General features: G+C 46.2%; 1 protein-coding gene across 1 annotated transcript in view; it reads left to right on the top strand.

Annotated features, from left to right (window-relative positions):
* The window catches only part of LOC147116018 (serotransferrin-2-like), a 129,453-nt gene that overhangs the window by 53,824 nt on the left and 57,257 nt on the right, over window positions 1-18,372 (top strand). The window lies entirely within an intron of this gene.

Here is an 18,372-nt window from a genome sequence, read left to right as displayed (position 1 = left end):
ACCTGTGATAGGCCCCTCTCTACATCGATCTCAATAACCTGTGATAGACCCCTCTCCACAGTGATCTCAATAACCTGTGATAGACCCCTCTCCACAGTGATCTCAATAACCTGTAATAGATCCCTCTCCACAATGACCTGAATAACCTGTGATAGACCCCTCTCTACAGTGATCTCACTAACCTGTGATAGACCCACCTCTACAGTGATCTCAATAACCTTTGATAGAACCCTCTCCACAGTGATCTCAATAACCTGTGATAGACCCCTCTCCACATTGATCTCAATAACCCGTGATAGACCCCTCCCTACAGTGATCTCAATAACCTGTGATAGACCCCTCTCCACAGTGATCTCAATAACCTGTGATAGACCCCTCTCCCCAGTGATCTCAATAACCTGTGATAGACCCCTCTCCACAGTGATCTGAATAACCTGGGATAGACGCCTCTCTACAGTGATCTCAATAACCTGTGATAGACCCTCCCCACTGTGATCTCAATAACCTGTGATAGACCCCTCTCTACAATGATCTCAATAACCTGTGATAGACCCCTCTCCACAGTGACCTCAATAACCTGTGATAGACCCCTCTCCACAGTGATCTCAATAACCTGTGATAGACCCCTCTCCGCAGTGATCTCAATAAACTGTGATAGACCAATCTCTACAGTGATCTCCATAACCTGTGATAGACCACTCTCTACAGTGAACTCACTACCTGTGATAGACCCCTCTCCATAGTGATCTCAATAAGCTGTGATAGACCCTCTCCACAGTGATCTCAATAACCTGTGATAGACCCCTCTCCGCAGTGATCTCAATAAACTGTGATAGACCAATCTCTACAGTGATCTCAATAACCTGTGATAGATCCCTCTCCACAGTGATCTCAATAACCTGTGATAGACCCCTCTCCGCAGTGATCTCACTAACCCGTGATAGACCCACCTCTGCAGTGATCTCAATAACCTGTAATAGACCCCTCTCCACAGTGATCTCAATAACCTGTGATAGACCCCTCTCCACAGTGATCTCAATAACCTGTGATAGACCCCTCTCCACAGTGATCTCAATAACCTGTGATAGACCCCTCGCCACAGTGATCTCAATAACCTGTGATAGACCCCTCTCCACAGTAATCTCACTAACCGGTGATAGACCCCCCTCCACAATGATCTCAATAACCTTTGATAGACCCCTCTCTACAGGGATCTCACTAACCTGTGATAGACCCCTCTCTACAGTGATTACACTAACCTGTGATAGACCCCTCTCTACAGTGATCTCACTACCTGTGATAGACCCCTCTCCACAGTGATCTCACTAACCTGTGATAGACCCCTCTCCACAGTGATCTCAATAACCTGTGATAGAGCCCTCTCTACAGTGATCTCACTAAGCTGTGATAGACCCCTCTCCACAATGATCTCAATAACCTGTGATAGACCCCTCTCCACAGTGATCTCAATAACCTGTGATAGACCCCTCTCCACAGTGATCTCAATAACCTGTGATAGAGCCCTCTCTACAGTGATCTCACTAACCTGTGATAGACCCACCTCTGCAGTGATCTCAATAACCTGTGATACACCCCTTTCTACAGTGATCTCAATAACCTGTGATAGACCCCTCTCCACAGTGATCTCAATAACCTGTGATAGACCCCTGTCCAGAGTGATCTCAATAACCTGTGATAGATCCCTCTCCACAGTGATCTCAATAACCTGTGATAGACCCCTCGCCACAGTAATCTCAATAACCTGTGAAAAACCCCTCTCCACAATGATCTCAATAACCTTTGATAGACCCCTCTCTACAGTGATCTCAATAACATGTGACAGACCCCTCTCCACAGTGATCTCACTAACGTGTGATAGACCCCTCTCCACAATGATCTCAATAACGTTTGATAGACCCTTCTCCACAGTGATCTCAATAACCTGTGATCGAGCCCTCGCCACAGTGATCTCAATAACCTGTGATAAACCCCTCGACACAGTGATCTCAATAACCTGTGATAGACCCCTTCTCTACATTGATCTCAATAACCTGGGATAGACCCCTCTCCACAGTGATCTCAATAACCTGTGATAGACCCCTCTCTTCAGTGATCTCAATAACCTGTGATAGACCTCTTTCTGCAGTGATCTCAATAACCTCTAATAGATCGATCGCCACCGCGATCACAACAACCTGTGATAGACCCCTCTCCACAATGATCTCAATAACCTGTGATAGGCCCCTCTCTTCAGTGATCTCAATAACCTGTGATAGACCTCTTTCTGCAGTGATCTCAATAACCTGTAATAGATCGATCGCCACAGCAATCACAACAACCTCTGACAGACCCCTCTCCACAATGATCTCAATAACCTGTGATAGACCCCTCGCCACAGTGATCTCAAAAACCTGTGAAAAACCCCTCTCCACAGTGATCTCAATAACCTATGATAGACCCCTCGCCACAGTGATCTCAATAACCTGTGATAGACCCCTCTCTGCAGTGATCTCAATAACCTGTGATAGACCCCTATCCACACTGATCTCAATAACCTGTGATAGACCCCTCTCTACAGTGATCTCCATAACCTGTGATAGACCCCTCTCCACAGCGATCTCAATAACCTGTGATAGACCCCTCTCCGCAATGATCTCAATAACCTGTGATAGACCCCTCTCCGCAATGATCTCAATAACCTGTGATAGGCCCCTCTCCACAGTGACCTCAATAACCTGTGATAGACCCCTCTCCGCAGTGATCTCAATAACCTATGATAGACCCCTCTCCGCAATGATCTCAATAACCTGTGATAGACCCCTCTCCACAGTGATCTCAATAACCTGTGATAGACCCCTCTCCACAGCGACCTCAATAACCTGTGATAGACCCCTCTCTACAGTGATCTCAATAACCTGTGATAGACCCCTCTCCACAGCGATCTCAATAACCTTTAATAGACCGCTCTCCACAGTGATCTCAATAACCTGTGACAGACCCCTCTCCACAGTGATCTCAATAACCTGTGACAGACCCCTCTCCACAGTGATCTCAATAACCTGTGATAGACCCCTCTCCACAGTAATCTCAATAACCTGTGACAGACCCCTCTCCACAGCGATCTCAATAACCTGTGATAGACCCCTCTCCACAGCGATCTCAATAACCTGTGACAGACCCCTCTCCACAGTGATCTCAATAACCTGTGATAGAGCCCTCTCCACAGTAATCTCAATAACCTGTGACAGACCCCTCTCCACAGTGATCTCAATAACTTGTGATAGACTCCTCTCCACAGAGTTATCAATAACCTTTGATAGACTCCTCTCCACAGTGATCTCAATAACCTGTGATAGACCCCTATCCACACTGATCTCAATAACCTGTGATAGACCCCTCTCTACAGTGATCTCAATAACCTGTGATAGACCCCTCTCCACAGCGATCTCAATAACCTGTGATAGACCCCTCTCCGCAATGATCTCAATAACCTGTGATAGACCCCTCTCCGCAGTGATCTCAATAACTTGTGATAGACCCCTCTCCGCAATGATCTCAATAACCTGTGATAGGCCCCTCTCCACAGTGATCTCAATAACCTGTGATAGACCCCTCTCCGCAATGATCTCAATAACCTGTGATAGACCCGTCTCCACAGCGATCTCAATAACCTGTGATAGACCCCTTGCCACAGTGATCTCAATAACCTGTGACAGACCCCTCTCCACAGTGATCTTAATAACCTGTGACAGACCCCTCTCCACAGTGCTCTCAATAACCTGTGATAGACCCCTCTCCACAGTGATCTCAATAACCTGTGACAGACACCCCTCTACAGTGATCTCACTAACCTGTGATAGACCCCCCTCTACAGTGATCTCTCTAACCTGTGATAGACCCCTCTCTAAAGTGATCTCACTAACCTGTGATAGACCCATCTCTACAGTGATCTCAACAACCTGTGATAGACCCCCCTCTACAGTGATCTCACTAACCTGTGATAGACCCCTCTCTACAGTGATTTCACTAACCTGTGATAGACCCCCCTCTACAGTGATCTCACTAACCTGTGATAGACCCCTCTCCACAGAGATCTCAATAACCTGTGATAGACCCCTCTCTACAGTGATCTCACTAACCTGTGATAGACCCCTCTCCACAGAGGTCTCAATAACCTGTAATAGACCCCTGTCCAGAGTGATCTCAATAACCTCTGATAAATCCCTCTCCCCAGTCATCTCAATAACCTGTGATAGACCCCTCTCCACAGTGACCTCAATAACCTGTGATAGACCCCTCTCTACAGCGATCTCAATAACCTGTGATAGACCCCTCTCCCCAGTGATCTCAATAACCTGTGATAGACCCCTCCCCACAGTGACCTCAATAACCTGTGATAGACCCCTCTCTACAGCGATCTCAATAACCTGTGATAGACCCCTCTCCCCAGTGATCTCAATAACCTGTGATAGACCCCTCTCTACAGTGATCTCAATAACCGGTGATAGACCCGTCTCCACAGTGATCTCAATAACCTGTGATAGAGCCCTCTCCACAGTGATCTCAATAACCTGTAAGAGATCCCTCTCCACAATGACCTGAATAACCTGTGATAGACCCCTCTCCACAGTGATCTCAATAACCTGTGATAGACCCCTCTCCCCAGTCATCTCAATAACCTGTGATAGACCCCTCTCCACAGTGATCTCAATAACCTGTAATAGATCCCTCTCCACAATGACCTGAATAACCTGTGATAGACCGCTCTCTACAATGATCCCACTAACCTGTGATAGACAACCCTCTACAGTGATCTCACTAACCTGTGATAGACCGACCTCTACAGTGATCTCTCTAACCTGTGAAAGAACCCTCTCTACAGTGATCTCACTTACCTGTGATAGACCCCTCTCTACAGTGATTACACTAACCTGTGATAGACCCCTCTCTACAATGATCTCACTACCTGTGATAGACCCCTCTCCACAGTGATCTCACTAACCTGTGATAGACCCCTCTCCACAGTGATCTCAATAACCTGTGATAGAGCCCTCTCTACAGTGATCTCAATAACCTGTGATAGACCCCTCTCCACAGTGATCTCAATAACCTGTGATAGACCCCTCTCCACAGTGATCTCAATAACCTGTGATAGAGCACTCTCTACAGTGATCTCACTAACCTGTGATAGACCCACCTCTGCAGTGATCTCAATAACCTGTGATACACCCCTTTCTACAGTGATCTCAATAACCTGTGATAGACCCCTCTCCACAGTGATCTCAATAACCTGTGATAGACCCCTGTCCAGAGTGATCTCAATAACCTGTGATAGATCCCTCTCCACAGTGATCTCAATAACCTGTGATAGACCCCTCGCCACAGTAATCTCAATAACCTGTGAAAAACCCCTCTCCACAATGATCTCAATAACCTTTGATAGACCCCTCTCTACAGTGATCTCAATAACATGTGACAGACCCCTCTCCACAGTGATCTCACTAACGTGTGATAGACCCCTCTCCACAATGATCTCAATAACGTTTGATAGACCCTTCTCCACAGTGATCTCAATAACCTGTGATCGAGCCCTCGCCACAGTGATCTCAATAACCTGTGATAAACCCCTCGACACAGTGATCTCAATAACCTGTGATAGACCCCTTCTCTACATTGATCTCAATAACCTGGGATAGACCCCTCTCCACAGTGATCTCAATAACCTGTGATAGACCCCTCTCTTCAGTGATCTCAATAACCTGTGATAGACCTCTTTCTGCAGTGATCTCAATAACCTCTAATAGATCGATCGCCACAGCGATCACAACAACCTGTGATAGACCCCTCTCCACAATGATCTCAATAACCTGTGATAGGCCCCTCTCTTCAGTGATCTCAATAACCTGTGATAGACCTCTTTCTGCAGTGATCTCAATAACCTGTAATAGATCGATCGCCACAGCGATCACAACAACCTCTGACAGACCCCTCTCCACAATGATCTCAATAACCTGTGATAGACCCCTCGCCACAGTGATCTCAAAAACCTGTGAAAAACCCCTCTCCACAGTGATCTCAATAACCTATGATAGACCCCTCGCCACAGTGATCTCAATAACCTGTGATAGACCCTGTTGTGTATGTAACCGTTTACCTTTAAGGGAACTATAGAATGTAACCGTTCGCCTTTAAGAGCACTACTTTAGGGTGGCACTATCTATTGGCTCATGTATACTGTAATACCGATAGTGACCACACCAGTATATAAGGGTTGTGATACGTTAACTAGGGCAGAATCGCCCGAGCCTCTGAATAGTAAAGACGTGTTTTATTTTGTTAACAGTGGAGTCTGTGATTATTTATAATACAACCCACAGACTTAACATTGGCGACGAGTCAGGATTCGAACCCTGCGGCAGTTGTTCCACGGCGGCTTCGTCCGAAGACAGGACGTTGAAGAGAGGTTTCAATCCTCACCAGTCTGGAACCGACAGGCTGGAAGCGACAGGCATTAGGACCCTGAAGCCTCCATAACCTTGTGGGTAAGCCGCAGCGTTGGCTGCAAAGACAGTGCCACCGATCGGGAGATAAGGGCGATCGCAATCCCTGATAAGAGCCGCGGTGAAACGCGCGAGCGGGTAAGCCAGAGCCCGGGAGGGAGCGAGCAAGATCCGTGCGAGCGGGTGAGCCAGAGGCCGGGGCCCGCTTTCAAGTGCGAGGCGCAGCCGGGCCATCGATCGCATCCGCTGATAAGAGCCGCACTCGGGCTGAAAGTCAGCGTCGGGGAACGGGTGATAACCGCCATTGAAGTGGGCGGAGAGCGCCGAGAAGCGCGGGAAAACCGCCATCGAAGTGGGCGGGGAGAGCGAGAAGCGCGGGAAAGCCGCCATTTTTCGCGGGGAAACCGCTGAAGAAGAAGGAAGAAGCGGGAAACCGCCATCTTGGAAATTATTAAGAATTTCAGGAAAGTAATAAGATTTTTCAGAAAGGCTGGTGTGTTCTCAAGAAGAGAGGGAAAATAAGTATAAGTACAGCAATACTTGTGGTGTTCTCAAGAAGAGAGAAGAAAATTAATTAGAATTTTCAGAAACAAGAAATAAGTAAAGCAATACTTGTGGTGTTCTCAAGAAGAGAGAAGAAAATTAATTAGAATTTTCAGAAACAAGAAATAAGTAAAGCAATACTTGTGGTGTTCTCAAGAAGAGAAGAAAATTAATAATAAGTAAAGAAATACTTGTGCTGTTCTCGGAAAGAGAAGAAGATGCCTAAGCGAGGAAATATTAATGATTTTAATGCTGAAATAGAAGACAGGGCCACGTATGGGGAACGCATAGGAATATATTGCGTAGCCATATACGCCAAGGCAATAACTTTGTTAAATTCGATGGGAGCAAAAACATACGGGCTCTTGAAACATCTAATAGCACCAGTTAAACCAGTGGACCAGACCTTCGAAGAGATCATAGCAGTGCTGAAGGATCAAATTACTGCAAGCATTTCCAAATGCTACCGTTGTGGAAAGACAACGCACGACCAGAATCAGTGCTGGTTTAAGAATCAAGAGTGCAGGAAATGTGGCAAACTGGGTCACATCGCGAAGGTATGCAGGTCCAGAAAGAAGACCAACAAACAAAGGAAGCCACCACCACAAGAAAAGTACAACAAGGTGCATCAGGTGGCTGAAAAGAGTTCAGACGAACAAAATTCAGGCTCAGACCCAAACAGCCAGGAGTTGGATAGTCTGAGAATCCACAATGTGGGTAAAGTAACTGATCTACAGACGATCTGGGTCACACTAAAAATAGCTGGAGTCCAAGTACGAATGGAGCTGGACACGGGATCAGCTGTATCAGTCATCAACCAAAAGGACTACCACCGACTATTCTCTCACATACCCTTAGGAAATACCAAGTTCGTATTACAGACATACACGGGGCATCGCGTATACCCCATGGGGAAAATAAGAGTCAAGGTGAGAGATAGGGGTAAAGTACACCCAAGAATGAATTTGTACGTACTACCTGAGGGAGGACCACCACTTCTAGGACGGGAGTGGATCAAGAAAATAGACATGGAATGGCACTACCGACAAGCAATGACGAGTGAGGACTCGGTGCAGACAAGCAGCTCAGACTCTGAGCCGGAAGATGATAAGTCCAGCTTATGTATGAAAAACAAGGTTAACATTAACTCACAGACTAAGGTTGGAAAATCGATGGCGTGCATAAAGACAGAGAATTCTGAGTCTGTTCAAGCTACAGACATATGCATTACGGAGGAACACCGGGCTCGAACTCAACGCTATTTCAAAGTACAACAACAATTAGAACAATTAAGTTACCGCCTCGTACAAGAGATGAAAACAATGAAAAAGTTCTATGACACCGAATGGGAGAGTCTGGAAAGACAACAGAACCTACTGGCTCAAGCAGAGAGCGACCATAGAGCCATCGTGACCAATTACCGATCACATCTCCCTGATGATGTTCAGGGGTTAGAATATTTGCATGATCTAGAGATACAGCAGAAGGGCAAATCACGCTGCACTGAGGATTTTGTTCTGCAATTAGAGACGGAGCTAGTGCAGGCAAAGTTAAGAGAAGTTGAATCACAGGGTGCTCTTAAGGAGATGCTGAAACAAATCTTGGACATGGAAAAGAGAAACGCTTCTTTACCTGATGAGAATAATGTGGCCATGTTGCAAGAGGAGCTTATAGGGGCAAAACTGAAAGAAGCTAAGCAAAGGATGTTGGAACTTGAAACGCAGAACCAAATCAGCGGTAATCAGCTATGTCAAGCAGAGAAGGAGTGCAAGGGTCTACATGAGAAGGTGCAATATCTCTCAGCCCAAAATAAGGGACTACTCACTCAGTTAAATGAAAGTAAACGGGAAATGGCTGAGATGGACTGCAAGAATAAAGAAGAGTTGATGGCAGTGAGACTTCGAGAGGCAGATAGCATAGCAGCCTTGGCTGAACTCCAACAGGAAATTGCAAAAGAAACAAATGAAGAGGAATCTTCAGGAAGCCAGGATTTTATTCCAGTTCTTCTCTACGACTCCTTACAAGCAGAGTGCGAGAAGTTGAAAAAACAGTATGAACAGGCCCAGACTACAATTCTGGAGGGGGTTAACTCAGCAACCTCCGAAAAGCTAGTTTCGTTGGAAGTATATGAGCAACTAAAGGTTGAACATGAGCAAGAAGTCCAAAGGCTGCAGGAAATTCTTGAGGAGCTCAGGGCCAAGACAGACTCATCGGTAGAAGTTCCATACATAGATGAGGATGTAGAGGTGAAAGACATGGCAGAACTCATAAAAATATGGAAGGAAGCCCAAGACAAATATGAGGCGGCAATTACCGAGGTTGACCGATTTGAAGAACAGTTTCAACTGGGAATGGGCCCTGAACATGAGCTAGAGAGCATCGAGGCGCAACTTCTCCAAGCACTGGAAGCCAAAGTACAAGAGGAAGAGAAGATGAAAGCATTGGAGAAAATGATGGATGAAAGGGAGGAGTACGCTGAATTACGTCCAGGGGAACAGGAGAATGGGGAAACAGCTACTTCAGTAGAAGGATTAAATAGCCTGATAACGAAATCCCTGAAGGAAGGGAAAGGATTGAACGCACAAATGAGGCCAGGAGGGAAGGAAGGGCAGACATCCGAGGAAGAGCAGGATGAATATGATTGCTTGAAGAAGGGTTTTGACCTGTTGAGTGACACCGAATGTTATGAGGATGTGGTCTGCCCAAATTGTGATGGGAACTCCCAAAGTGCTGAAATCCTGAGGAAGCACTTAAGGTCTAAGGAACATAGAGAGTTGGTGGCGCTACAGATGGCAGCCGGGAAAAGAGCTCGGAGAGTTTCAAAAAGAAGCAGAAAATAATAACTGTTTAAAATATTATTACTTCTACTACCTCAGTCCGAACACTACGAAAGGTGCTAAATTTGTAAAAAAAAAAAAAAAAAAGGCTATGGAGGATGCTGTCTGGAACGAATTAATACCAGAGACTGAATTTATGAACTGTTCCCACAGAGACTGAACCTGTAAACTGATTCCACTGAGAGTATGTTTGTAAACTGTTATATGACGTTGACTCCATTGAGAGTATATCTGTAAATTGTTATATGACGTTGACTCCATCGAGAGTATATCTGCAAACTGTTTATATAAAGTTGAAGATTGTATGTTTAACAGGATTCTGTAAGTAATAAGCTAGGAAGGGAGGAGTGTTGTGTATGTAACCGTTTACCTTTAAGGGAACTATAGAATGTAACCGTTCGCCTTTAAGAGCACTACTTTAGGGTGGCACTATCTATTGGCTCATGTATACTGTAATACCGATAGTGACCACATCAGTATATAAGGGTTGTGATACGTTAACTAGGGCAGAATCGCCCGAGCCTCTGAATAGTAAAGACGTGTTTTATTTTGTTAACAGTGGAGTCTGTGATTATTTATAATACAACCCACAGACTTAACAGACCACTCTCTGCAGTGGTCTCAATAACCTGTGATAGACCCCTATCCACACTGATCTCAATAACCTGTGATAGACCCCTCTCTACAGTGATCTCAATAACCTGTGATAGACCCCTCTCCACAGCGATCTCAATAACCTGTGATAGACCCCTCTCCGCAATGATCTCAATAACCTGTGATAGACCCCTCTCCGCAATGATCTCAATAACCTGTGATAGGCCCCTCTCCACAGTGACCTCAATAACCTGTGATAGACCCCTCTCCGCAGTGATCTCAATAACCTATGATAGACCCCTCTCCGCAATGATCTCAATAACCTGTGATAGACCCCTCTCCACAGTGATCTCAATAACCTGTGATAGACCCCTCTCCACAGTGACCTCAATAACCTGTGATAGACCCCTCTCTACAGTGATCTCAATAACCTGTGAGAGACCCCTCTCCACAGCGATCTCAATAACCTTTAATAGACCGCTCTCCACAGTGATCTCAATAACCTGTGACAGACCCCTCTCCACAGTGATCTCAATAACCTGTGACAGACCCCTCTCCACAGTGATCTCAATAACCTGTGATAGACCCCTCTCCACAGTAATCTCAATAACCTGTGACAGACCCCTCTCCACAGCGATCTCAATAACCTGTGATAGACCCCTCTCCACAGCGATCTCAATAACCTGTGACAGACCCCTCTCCACAGTGATCTCAATAACCTGTGATAGAGCCCTCTCCACAGTAATCTCAATAACCTGTGACAGACCCCTCTCCACAGTAATCTCAATAACTTGTGATAGACTCCTCTCCACAGAGATATCAATAACCTTTGATAGACCCCTCTCCACAGTGATCTCAATAACCTGTGATAGACCCCTATCCACACTGATCTCAATAACCTGTGATAGACCCCTCTCTACAGTGATCTCAATAACCTGTGATAGACCCCTCTCCGCAATGATCTCAATAACCTGTGATAGACCCCTCTCCGCAGTGATCTCAATAACTTGTGATAGACCCCTCTCCGCAATGATCTCAATAACCTGTGATAGGCCCCTCTCCACAGTGATCTCAATAACCTGTGATAGACCCCTCTCCGCAATGATCTCAATAACCTGTGATAGACACGTCTCCACAGCGATCTCAATAACCTGTGATAGACCCCTTGCCACAGTGATCTCAATAACCTGTGACAGACCCCTCTCCACAGTGATCTTAATAACCTGTGACAGACCCCTCTCCACAGTGCTCTCAATAACCTGTGATAGACCCCTCTCCACAGTGATCTCAATAACCTGTGATAGACACCCCTCTACAGTGATCTCACCAACCTGTGATAGACCCCCCTCTACAGTGATCTCTCTAACCTGTGATAGACCCCTCTCTACAGTGATCTCACTAACCTGTGATAGACCCATCTCTACAGTGATCTCAACAACCTGTGATAGACCCACCTCTACAGTGATCTCACTAACCTGTGATAGACCCCTCTCTACAGTGATTTCACTAACCTGTGATAGACCCCCCTCTACAGTGATCTCACTAACCTGTGATAGACCCCTCTCCACAGAGATCTCAATAACCTGTGATAGACCCCTCTCTACAGTGATCTCACTAACCTGTGATAGACCCCTCTCCACAGAGGTCTCAATAACCTGTAATAGACCCCTGTCCAGAGTGATCTCAATAACCTCTGATAAATCCCTCTCCCCAGTCATCTCAATAACCTGTGATAGACCCCTCTGCACAGTGACCTCAATAACCTGTGATAGACCCCTCTCTACAGCGATCTCAATAACCTGTGATAGACCCCTCTCCCCAGTGATCTCAATAACCTGTGATAGACCCCTCCCCACAGTGACCTCAATAACCTGTGATAGACCCCTCTCTACAGCGATCTCAATAACCTGTGATAGACCCCTCTCCCCAGTGATCTCAATAACCTGTGATAGACCCCTCTCTACAGTGATCTCAATAACCGGTGATAGACCCCTCTCCACAGTGATCTCAATAACCTGTGATAGAGCCCTCTCCACAGTGATCTCAATAACCTGTAATAGATCCCTCTCCACAATGACCTGAATAACCTGTGATAGACCCCTCTCCACAGTGATCTCAATAACCTGTGATAGACCCCTCTCCCCAGTCATCTCAATAACCTGTGATAGACCCCTCTCCACAGTGATCTCAATAACCTGTAATAGATCCCTCTCCACAATGACCTGAATAACCTGTGATAGACCGCTCTCTACAATGATCCCACTAACCTGTGATAGACACCCCTCTACAGTGATCTCACTAACCTGTGATAGACCGCCCTCTACAGTGATCTCTCTAACCTGTGAAAGAACCCTCTCTACAGTGATCTCACTTACCTGTGATAGACCCCTCTCTACAGTGATTTCATTAACCTGTGATAGATCCCCCTCTACACTGATCTCAATAACCTGTGATAGACCCCTCTCTACAGTGATCTCACTACCTGTGATAGACCCCTCTCCACAGTGATCTCAATAACCTGTGATAGACACCCCTCCACATTGATCTCAATAACCTGTGATAGGCCCCTCTCCACATTGATCTCAATAACCTGTGATAGACACCCCTCCACATTGATCTCAATAACCTGTGATAGGCCCCTCTCCACAGTGATCTCAATAACCTGTGATAGACACCCCTCCACATTGATCTCAATAACCTGTGATAGACCCCTCTCTACAGTGATTTCACTAACCTGTGATAGATCCCCCTCTCCACAATGATCTCAATAACCTGTGATAGACCCCTCTCTACAGTGATCTCAATAAACTGTGATAGACCCTCTCCACAGTGATCTCAATAACCTGTGATAGACCCCTCTCTACAATGATTTCAATAACCTGTGATAGACCCCTCTCCACAGTGATCTCAATAACCTGTGATAGACCCCTCTCCACAGTGATCTCAATAACCTGTGATAGACCCCTCTCTACAGAGACCTCAATAACCTGTGATACACCCCTCTCCACAATGATCTCACGAACCTGTGATAGACACCGCTCCACATTGATCTCACTAACCTGTGATAGACCGCCCTCTACAGTGATCTTCCTAACCTGTGATAGACCCCTCTCTACAGGGATTTCAGTAACCTGTGATAGACCCCTCTGTACAGTGATCTCACTAACCTGTGATAGACCCCTCTCTACAGTGATCTCACTAACCTGTGATAGACCCCCCTCTACAGTGATCTCACTACCTGTGATACACCCCTGTCTACAGTGATCTCAACAACCTGTGATAGACCCCTATCCAAAGTGATCGCAATAAGCTGTGATAGAGCCCTCTCTACAGTGATCTCACTAACCTGTGATAGACCCCCCTCTACAGTGATCTCAATAACCCGTGATAGGCCCCTCCCCACAGTGATCTCAATAACCTGTGACAGCCCCCTCTCTACGGTGATCTCAATAACCTGTGATAGACCCCTCTCCACAGTGATCTGAATAACCTGTGATAGACCCCTCGCCACAGTGATCTCAATATCCTGTGATAGACCCCTCACTACAGCGATCTCAATAACCTGTGATAGACCCCTCTCTACAGCGATCTCAATAACCTGTGATAGACCCCTCTCTACAGCGATCTCAATAACCTGTGATAGACCCCTCTCTCCAGTGATCTCAATAACCTGTGATAGACCCCTGTCCAGAGTGATCTCAATAACCTCTGATAAATCGCTCTCCCCAGTGATCTCAATAACCTCTGATAGACCCTCTCCACAGTGATCGCAATAACCTGTGATAGACCCCTCTCTACAGTGATCTCAATAACCTGTGACAGACCCCTCTCCACATTGATCTCAATAACCTGTGATAGAGCCCTCTCCACAGTGATCTCAATAACCTGTAATAGATCCCTCTCCACAATGACCTGAATAACCTGTGATAGACCCCTCTCCACAGTGATCTCAATAACCTGTGATAGACCCCTCTCCCCAGTCATCTCAATAACCTGTGATAGACCCCTCTCCACAGTGATCTCAATAACCTGTAATAGATCCCTCTCCACAATGACCTGAATAACCTGTGATAGACCGCTCTCTACAATGATCCCACTAACCTGTGATAGACACCCCTCTACAGTGATCTCACTAACCTGTGATAGACCGCCCTCTACAGTGATCTCTCTAACCTGTGAAAGAACCCTCTCTACAGTGATCTCACTTACCTGTGATAGACCCCTCTCTACAGTGATTTCATTAACCTGTGATAGATCCCCCTCTACACTGATCTCAATAACCTGTGATAGACCCCTCTCTACAGTGATCTCACTACCTGTGATAGACCCCTCTCCACAGTGATCTCAATAACCTGTGATAGACACCCCTCCACATTGATCTCAATAACCTGTGATAGGCCCCTCTCCACATTGATCTCAATAACCTGTGATAGACACCCCTCCACATTGATCTCAATAACCTGTGATAGGCCCCTCTCCACAGTGATCTCAATAACCTGTGATAGACACCCCTCCACATTGATCTCAATAACCTGTGATAGACCCCTCTCTACAGTGATTTCACTAACCTGTGATAGATCCCCCTCTCCACAATGATCTCAATAACCTGTGATAGACCCCTCTCTACAGTGATCTCAATAAACTGTGATAGACCCTCTCCACAGTGATCTCAATAACCTGTGATAGACCCCTCTCCACAGTGATCTCAATAACCTGTGATAGACCCCTCTCCACTGTGAGCTCAATAACCTGTAATGGACCCCTCTCTACAGCGATCTCAATAACCTGTGATAGACCCCTCTCTACAATGATTTCAATAACCTGTGATAGACCCCTCTCTACAGCGACCTCAATAACCTGTGATAGACCCCTCTCCACAATGATCTCACTAACCTGTGATAGACACCGCTCCACATTGATCTCACTAACCTGTGATAGACCGCCCTCTACAGTGATCTTTCTAACCTGTGATAGACCCCTCTCTACAGGGATCTCAGTAACCTGTGATAGACCCCTCTCTACAGTGATCTCACTAACCTGTGATAGACCCCTCTCTACAGTGATCTCACTAACCTGTGATTGACCCCCCTCTACAGTGATCTCACTACCTGTGATACACCCCTGTCTACAGTGATCTCAATAACCTGTGATAGACCCCTATCCAAAGTGATCGCAATAAGCTGTGATAGAGCCCTCTCTACAGTGATCTCACTAACCTGTGATAGACCCCCCTCTACAGTGATCTCAATAACCCGTGATAGGCCCCTCCCCACAGTGATCTCAATAACCTGTGACAGCCCCCTCTCTACGGTGATCTCAATAACCTGTGATAGACCCCTCTCCACAGTGATCTGAATAACCTGTGATAGACCCCTTGCCACAGTGATCTCAATAACCTGTGATAGACCCCTCACTACAGCGATCTCAATAACCTGTGATAGACCCCTCTCTACAGCGATCTGAATAACCTGTGATAGACCCCTCTCTACAGCGATCTCAATAACCTGTGATAGACCCCTCTCTCCAGTGATCTCAATAACCTGTGATAGACCCCTGTCCAGAGTGATCTCAATAACCTCTGATAAATCGCTCTCCCCAGTGATCTCAATAACCTGTGATAGACCCTCTCCACAGTGATCGCAATAACCTGTGATAGACCCCTCTCTACAGTGATCTCAATAACCTGTGACAGACCCCTCTCCACAGTGATCGCAATAACCTGTGATAGGCCCCTCTCTGCAGTGTTCTCAATAACCTGTGACAGACCCCTCTCCACAGTAATCTCAATAACCTGTGATAGACCCCTCACCCCAGTGATCTCACTGACGTGTGATAGACCCCTCTCTACAGTGATCTCAATAACCTGTGATAGACTATTGTCCAGAGTGATCTCAATAACCTCTGATAAATCCCTCTCCCCAGTGATCTCAATAACCTGTGATAGACCCCTCTCCACAGTGATCTCAATAACCTGTGATAGACCGCTCTCCACAGTGATCTCACTAACCTGTGATAGACCCCTCTCTACAGTGATCTCAATAACCCGTGATAGACCCCTCTCTACAGTGATCTCAATAACCTGTGATAGACCCCTCTCCACAATGATCTCAATAACCTGTGATAGATCCCTCTCCACAGTGACCTGAATAACCTGTGATAGACCCCTCTCTACAGTGATCTCACTAACATGTGATAGACACCTCTCTACAGTGATCTCAGTAACCTGTGATAGACCCCTCTCTACAGTGATCTCACTAACCTGTGATAGACCCCTCTCTACAGTGATCTCACTAACCTGTGATAGATCCCCCTCTACAGTGATCTCAATAACCTGTGATAGACCCCTCTCCACAGTGATCTCAATAACCTGTGATAGACCCCTCTCTGCAGTGATCTCAATAACCTGTGATAGACCCCTCTCTACAGTGATCTCAATAACCTGTGATAGACCCCTCTCCCCAGTAATGTCACTAACCTGTGATAGACCCCTCTCTACAGTGATCTCAATAACCTGTGATAGACCCCTGTCCAGAGTGATCTCAATAACCTGTGATAGACCCCTCTCTACAGTGATCTCAATAACCTGTGATAGACCCCTGTCCAGAGTGATCTCAATAACCTGTGATAGACCCCTCTCTGCAGTGATCTCAATAATCTGTGATAGACCCCTCTCCACAGTGATCTCAATAACCTGTGATAGACCCCTCTCTGCAGTGATCTCAATAACCTGTGATAGACCCCTCTCCACAGTGATCTCAATAACCTGTGATAGACCCCTCTCCACAGTGATCTCAATAACCTGTGATAGTCCCCTCTCCACAGTGATCTCAATAACCTGTGATAGACCCCTCTCCACAGTGATCTCAATAACCTGTGATAGACCCCTCTCTACAGTGATCTCAATAAACTGTGATAGACCCCTCTACACAGTGATCTTAATAACCTGTGATAGACCCCTCTCCACAGTGATCTCAATAACCTGTGATAGACCCCTCTCCACAGTGATCTCAATAACCTGTGATAGACCCCTCTCTACAGTGATCTCACTACCTGTGATAGACCCCTCTCCACAGTGATCTCAATAACCTGTGATAGACACCCCTCTACATTGATCTCACTAACCTGTGATAGACCCCCCTCTACAGTGATCTTTCTAACCTGTGATAGACCCCTCTCTACAGTGGTCTCAATAACCTGTGATAGACCCCTCTCTGCAGTGATCTCAATAACCTGTGATAGACCCCTCTCTACAGTGATCTCAGTAACCTGTGATAGACCCCTCTCTACATTGATCTCACTATCCTGTGATAGACCCCTCTCTACAGTGATCTCACTAACCTGTAATAGACCCCCCTCTACAGTGATCTCACTATCCTGTGATAGACCCCTCTCTACAGTGATCTCACTAACCTGTGATAGACCCCTCTCTACAGTGATCTCACTATCCTGTGATAGACCCCTCTCTACAGTGATCTCACTAACCTGTGATAGACCCCTCTCCACTGTGATCTCAATAACCTGTGATAGACCCCTCTTCACAGTGATCTCAATAACCTGTGATAGACCCCTCTCTACAGTGATCTCAATAACCTGTGATAGACCCTTCTCTACAGTGATCTCAATAACCTGTGATAGACCCCTCTCTACAGTGATCTCAATAACCTGTGATAGACCCCTCTCCACAGTGATCTCAATAACCCGTGATAGACCCCTCCCTACAGTGATCTCAATAACCTGTGATAGACCCCTCTCCACAGTGATCTCAACAACCTGTGATGGACCCCTCTCCACAGTGATCTCAATAACCCGTGATAGACCCCTCTCTACAGTGATCTCAATAACCCGTGATAGACCCCTCTCTACAGTGATCTCAACAACCTCTGATAGACCCCTCTCCA

Source organism: Somniosus microcephalus, chromosome 6, assembly GCF_052327205.1.
Source record: "Somniosus microcephalus isolate GS21.2 chromosome 6, FLI_Smic_1.0, whole genome shotgun sequence".
Lineage (NCBI taxonomy): Eukaryota > Metazoa > Chordata > Chondrichthyes > Squaliformes > Somniosidae > Somniosus > Somniosus microcephalus.
Note: the sequence above shows the minus strand (reverse complement) of the source record. Positions and strands in the feature narration are given on the sequence as shown.